The sequence below is a fragment of the Macrobrachium nipponense genome, chromosome 10 (genome assembly GCF_015104395.2).
Source record: "Macrobrachium nipponense isolate FS-2020 chromosome 10, ASM1510439v2, whole genome shotgun sequence".
NCBI lineage: Eukaryota > Metazoa > Arthropoda > Malacostraca > Decapoda > Palaemonidae > Macrobrachium > Macrobrachium nipponense.
Genome location: NC_087204.1, coordinates 89,126,540 through 89,134,039, shown reverse-complemented (window position 1 = coordinate 89,134,039; position 7,500 = coordinate 89,126,540).

Sequence of the window (7,500 nt, the reverse complement as noted above, 5' to 3'; positions counted from 1 at the left end):
TAAACCCATTATATGGGGTCGCCATTACGAATGAGTCGTCTCCATCGATTTCTGTCTTGTGCCTCGTTTCTCATTTATACCTTTCAATTCCATTATCTTCCCTTACACAATCACGCCATCTCTTTCTTGGTCTTCCCTTCTTCCTTCTACCCCGCACTTCCATTTTCCATCGTATGTCCTTCCAACATGACGTTCCTCCCTTCGTAAACAGGTGTCCATACCATCGAAGCCTTCCTTCCTGTATTTTCTTTGATATTTTCAGCTACCTTTGTTGATCCTCTTATATACTCATTTTCTAATCCTATCTTCCTTGTTACTCCCGACATCCCATCTCACTTCTCATTTCTGCTACATCCATCTTCTTCTCCTCTGTTCCTCATACTTGCCGTTTCTGTTGTTCCATATAACATTGCTGGTCTGACCACCGTCCTATGGAACTTTCCTTTCAATTTCAGAGGGACCTTCTTGTCACAGAGTACCCCTGATGCAGACCTCCAGTTATTCCATCCTGCCTGAATTCGGTGTCTCACCTCTTGGTCCATGCTTCCACTATCCTCCAATACGGACCCTAAGTACTTGAACTTCTGTACTCTCTTTATTTCTTCCCCACCCAATCTTATGCTACTTCCACCGTCCTCAGTAATACTAGAACACATATATTCGGTTTTTGATCTGCTTATTCTCATTCCTCTCTCCTCAAGTGCTGCTCTCCACCTCTCCAAACCTCCCCACCCTCCAACTCCTCCCTCCCCTCTGAACACAACACAATGTCATCCGCGTAAAATATGCACCATGGCACTGCTTCTCTAACATACCCTGGTCATTACATCCATCACGATGTTAAAGATGAATGGGCTAAGTGCTGACCCCTGGTGTAATCCAACTCCTATCTCAAATCCATCCGTCTCACCAACACTACGTCCTCACTCTAGTTATACACATTCCTGTACATCTCCTGAATACTCTGACATACTTTTCCGGCACCATCTTCTCCCTCAAACATCTCCATATCTTTCTTTGCCTTGGCACTCTGTCATAGCCTTTTCAAGGGTCTATGAATACCAGATGCAGGTCTCGTTGTTTTTCTCTGAATTTCTCCATTAGCTGCCTTATGCAAAATATTCCATCCGTTGTGCCGCTTCCCTTCATAAATCCTAACTGTTCCTTCCCTATTCTAACTTACTCTCTCAGCCTGCTATCTATGATTCTTTCCAAAATCTTCAACGTGTGAGACATTAGTTTTATACCTCTATAATTACTGCATTCCTGGACATCACCTTTACCTTTCAAATATAGGTATCAATATGCTTTCCCGCCATTCTTCTGGTATCTTTTCCTGTTCGAATATTTTTACACCATCAGACATACAAGATGTCTACCCCTTCCTCTCCTAAGGCTTTTCCAAACTTCGACTGGATTAAGTCAGGTCCTGTTGCCTTCCCATTTCTCATTCTTTTTTAAGGCTCGTTATCACTTCATCCCATAGATTTATCCCCATTACCATTCCCATGTTTACTTGTCCATCCTCTCTTACAAGTCTTTCATTTTCTTCATTTAGCAGTTGTTCGAAATACTCTTTCCATCTTTTCAGGATGTCTTCTTCCTTTTTTACGACAGTACCATTCCTATCTTTCATTTGCTTAATATAGGTGATGTCCTTAGTTCTTTTATTTCTTACTTTTGACAGTTTGAGCATCTTACTCAACCCTTCCTTGTTTCCAGTTCATTATAAACCTCTTCATATGCCCTTGCCTTAGCTTGAGCTACCACCCTTTTTACTTCTTTGTTTCTTTCTCTTAATCTTTCTCTGGCCTCCTGCAGCTGTGACTCTTCAAATCTCTTCTTTGCCTCCCTTTTACCTTTCACCACTTCCCCCACCTCTTCTTCCCACCACCAGCTTCTTTCATTTTTCCTCCCATTACCTATTACCAGATGTTTCCCCTAGTATCTCCTTTCCATGTCTTCTAATCACTGATGCATTATGCCTCCACCATTCTCCCACATCTTCAATTCCCAGATCAACCTCTCCCAGCACTCTTCTCCTGAACTCTCTCTTCTTATCATTATCCCTCCCTAACAATTTATACCCACTTGATTTTCTTTACCCCATTCTTTTTCGTTTTCTTTTCTCTTTTCATCTTTAAATCCATACAAAGGAGCCTATGTTGGGGGGCCACGTGGTCACCTGGGATGACTTTACAATTCCTAACTTCCACCAGCCTTGATCTATTGTAAAGGAGGTAATCTATTTGTGTGCATCTACCGCCACTCCTGTATGTTATCAAGTGCTCCCTCTTCTTTTTGAAGAATGTGTTCACTATTGCCATATCAAAGGAACACGGCAAAGTCTACTATACTCTCTCCTTCTGGGTTTCTCTCCCCAATCCCATGTCCTCCATGCACACGTTTCAATTACATCCTTTTCATTTCGACATGTCCATTAAAGTCTGCCCCCAATACAGTCCTCTCCTGCTCTTCCAGTTCTTGCGTTACCTCACTCATTTCGTTCCAAAAACGGCTCTTTTCTTCCTCTGTGCAGCCCACTTGTGGAGCATAAGCGCTAATGATGTTCATTGTTTCCCCTCCATAACATATCTTCACTCTCATAATGCGGTCATTCTTTCTACTCACTTCCGTCACTGCATTCTTCATTTCCCCCGACAACACTACTCCAACGCCATTCCTACCCTGCTCATTTGCTCCACTATAGATTAACTTGTAGCCATCCCCCAGTTCTTTAGCTTTATTACCCTTCCATCGAGTTTCCTGCACACACAAAATATCCACTCTCTTTATCCTCATTAACTCTGCCAACTCTCTTCCTCTTCCTGTCATAGACCCAATATTGAGCTGGCCTATTCTGATCACATTTAGAGCTCGCTTCTTTAGCTGCACCCGCTCATGATGCAGTAGCCCTCGCCTTGTCACAGAGTTAGGGCGATGTGTCTGTGCGTCGTTTACGGAGTACGTCCTAGCCCTATTCTCATCAATATCCCAAATTCGTCACATATATACAGATAGAGAGAGAGAGAGAGAGAGAGAGAGGAGAGAGAGAGATAAATATATATGTATATGTGTGTGTGTGTGTGTGTGTGTGTGTGTGTATTCACACATAGAAACAAGCGTACCTATTACATGAAAAGAAATACATGGGCACATGAACAATACTCCATATTGACCATTATGATCCTCGTGAAAGTTATCTCATTATCAGAATGACATCTTGCTGAGAAATAAGCAAACGTAAACAAAATCTCCTAGATTTAAAGTTTAAATTTAGAAACCATTATATTTGCTCTTTATGGCTTTCTGTAAAAGAAGATTATTGTGCCGGCTCATCAAGTATACCGAAATGCAGCCCTCTATCCTCCGTAGTTTTCATTCTATTTAAGGTTAAAGTTAGCCATAATCATGCTTCTAGCAACGATATAAGATAGGCCAGCACCGGGTCGTGATTGAAGTTTCATGGTCCATAGCTCATACAGCATCATCGGGAGACCACCAAAAGATAGATCCATTTTCGGTGGCCCTGATCATATGATGTAGGTTTCTTCGGCTCACTTCTTACTTGTTTTATTAATTCCTTTCTTCGACGTGGCCTGATCTGAACATCAAATATTCCAGGTTGTTCTATGAGTATCTTATAAGAGAAATAAAGATTCTATAAGTCAGGAAGTTGGGAACAAAAGGTGGCTATATATATATATATATATATATATATATATATATATATATATATATATATATATATATATATATATATATATATATATATATATATATATATATATATATATATATATATATATATATATATATATATATATATATATATACATACACACACACACACACACACACACACACACACATATATATATATATATATGATATATATATATATATATATATATATATATATATATATATATATATATATTCTCGTTTTATAGTTTCGAATTGTGTATGTATGCTGAAGGCGGAAAAGCTCACAGAAAGCTGTATATAGAGAAAAATGGAGCGACTTTTATTCTCCGAAAATTTTGTATAGAGGAAAATGGGAGGCAACTCTTATTCTCCGATATTTCGGTTTTATCCTCAGAAAAGAAAATAAAATATAAAACGCAGTCTAGTAGGAAATTTCACCCTTTCAAAAGTTAATGATAATAACCACTGAGTAAAGAACAAGCCCTTCCAAAACTGTTTAGAGGAAATGCATCAAAATCTTGTTCTCAAACCAGGATTGTGAAATTCTTTGGATTTCAAAAAATAAAACTAATCCTAAAATGTGAATGCAAATCCTAGGATAATATTGTAGAGTTCGCTAAACTTGGAGCACTGCCTCTTCATCTCCAGAAATACTCTTATTCAACTTCACTCATTTTTGAGAAACGGTGAGGAACGGGATCTTTCGCAATATAGCATTTTCAGCCCTCTAGTTTTTCCCTCCAGACATTCATCGCATTTCACCTGATGACCGGAGTTATTCAATAACGAAGAAATAAACAAAATCAGGAGAGAGAGAGAGAGAGAGAGAGAGAGAGAGAGAGAGAGAGAGAGAGAGAGAGAGAGCATATGCTCCTTGAACATATTGCTCTTCTTGATCCAAAAGTCTAATGAAACGTTATCGAAGGAAGGGTTGCAGAGTCTTGGTTCCTTGCTCATTATTTGTTCAGTCCTCCCTCTCCTCTCTCTCATCGTCGTCTCTCTCTTCTCTCTCTCTCAAAAAATCTCTCCATTGGCTGAAAGCAAGTGAAGTTTAGGTTTCAAGATTATTGATTTTGCTTTCCATATGGCTGATGAAAATATTTCGTTTTTATAAGCAACGTCTGTTACAAATGAATGTTTGAAGATTTACGTCAAGAAAAATGTAACCAGAAACATTGTTGTCAGTGACGTTTGGGTCATCATAATTTCAGGGCAATTTAAGACAATAACTATATATGAGGTACATAAATGACTAAGGGTACAGATGTACAGATGCATATGCATAAGTAGATAGATGGACAGGTACATAGACAGAAAAAGGTGAGCCCCTGCATATTGAAGGACTGTAAAAGTCAGGTAAGTATTGCATCTCATGTGAACATCAAAGCGAATTCTCAAAATGTTAGGCCGTTAACGTCTGATCTAGGAAACCGAGTAATTAAATATCATGGTAAAGGTTTACTCTCAGGAGTTAAGTTTTTTTTTTTTTTTTTTTTTTTTTTTTTTTGCTCTAAACCGTCACCTTGGCTCCTTAGTTCGAAGGCACTGATATTTTACTTATTTTTTCTTAACATACACCTATAGATATTCGGAACACATAGTAATTGTGTGGTTATTTACAAGTACGTATTTGTATCTGACTGGGTACCTTTCAGTATTTGTTTTTAGAAATATTTTTGATCATCAATTGGAAGCGCCTAGCCATCCAAGATTTCTTCTATGACTATTTAAACAAGGAGAGAAAGCAAAAAAAAAAAAAAAAAAAGCGAAGAGAACTCCTTTTAACAAAGCATACTTCAAACCATTAAATGAAACAACGTATCTTCAATAAAAAATTACCTTTCCGAGGATTGTCAGGTCATTTAAACTCATAATGGCTTTACTCGCGTAAACTTTGCCCATCACTATACGTACCAATATTATCAACATATTTAGATTTTAGCACTTTTCAAAGGTCTAATACTGGCGGTAATTAATTTTATCGAAGTATCTAGTAATCTCCACCAGAGGGTAGAAGGCAGTCACTCCTCATTGCATTCTGTATCACGATAGCATAAGGCAGTGAGGCCGATTTTGCTCTTCGTGCGTTTTATGCATCGCAATCACAATAGTGGGACCTATATTGATCAGGGAGGAAGAAGCAACAGTTTGTTATAAGTAGATGGCAGCGATGAAGACAAGGATTATGTGAAAGAGGAGGAAAGTGAAGACAGTGGAGAATATAAAGCAAACAACGAAGGTTTGCAGCAAATTGCCGAAACCCCTTTTCCACATAATACCGCTCACACATCAACTGCGTTGTTTGCCGTTAATGACATACTTCCAAGCTTTTACTGTTCCTTATTTCAGAGAAGACAGTGAAAAGACAGAGGGAATTCACGCCCAAAACTCCTCGTCTGATGGCCAGCAGTGATATCACAACCAGGCAGCAAAGCACCTCTATTTCATCTGGAAAGATCTCTCCACCGTTTACAAACCCATGGTGGTCATTAGCTCAGTGTAGGTTTCAAAGTAACACATCGAAATGGTTAAAAAAAAGTAATAGGAAATAACTACTAAGAAAGAAAAAGATACAAAACCATCAACAAGCATAGCTAACAACCTTTAAGTACGGCAAGTGCTGTTTTTAAAACCTGTTTTTGGTGGTTTATTGTGTCTGTTACAAGTCCACTTGAAGATATAATCATTGCCAGCTATGATGAGTAATTTTTAAGTACCAGTTTCAAATTAAAGACATAAGTTCATTGCCATCTAGGAATGACTCATATTCAAGTACCAGATATAAATTCCTAATACGTGGAATCAAATGGCAGTGCACGACAATTCGTAATTAGCTTCCTAGAATAATGCATGCTACCCAGTTTGAAGAGAAGTCCACTTTGAACACCCCCCCCCCCCACACACCCCCCCCCGCCCCCCCCCACGAGGTATGCATGTGTCACTGGAGTCATACAACGTTGGTGGTTTTGACGTATACAATTTTGCAGCAGTGGGAGGTTTTATCCTGCAATTTTCCCTTCGCTTGTAAAGCCTCAGGCTTTGGCCTTGGGCATAGATATTAGCTATATTTGTAGCCGCTGATATTAATGGCAATTATTGCAGATATTATTACATATAATTGCTATCATTGGGGAATGTTCTACTGGTCGGGGAAAATTAAATGAGATTACTGCAAATTGTTAGTTTAGAAGTTTATGATTGATGGGAACAGGTTGTTGGTTGGGGGCAAGGGCTAGAATTTGAATTCGCTTATAGTACATATGTAAAGATTAACGCGGAGCTGCCAAAAAAGAATTAAGAATGAGACTCAAAAATAATTGTTTACGTAAATATGATTACATTACGATGTTGCGTAAATCCTTTGAAATTATTATTATTATTATTATTATTATTATTATTATTTACAAAACAGGGGAATACTTAAAGAGGTGACGCTAAAAAGTAAAGAGTAAGTTGTGGACAGAAACAGTTGCTTAAAAATAAAAATAACGAACTAGGATACTGCGAGCGGAGAAGAGAGTAGAGAAGGAAACAGTTAATTATAGTAGAAGTTATGAGGCAGAAAATAGCACATGAAGGGAGACGTCGGGAAATGGGGAGAAGTTATTCACTTGCGCTGAATATTCCCGTAAGAAGGACAAATCCTGTTATGAAATATATAACTAATTAAACGAATAGTATTCAAATTACAAAAACACACTCACATAAACTAGTCTAAGCGGACATCGACTATAAAATGATAATAATTGTGACTTAATACCAATATGAAGAGATAGACCGTATTCTTGAAAA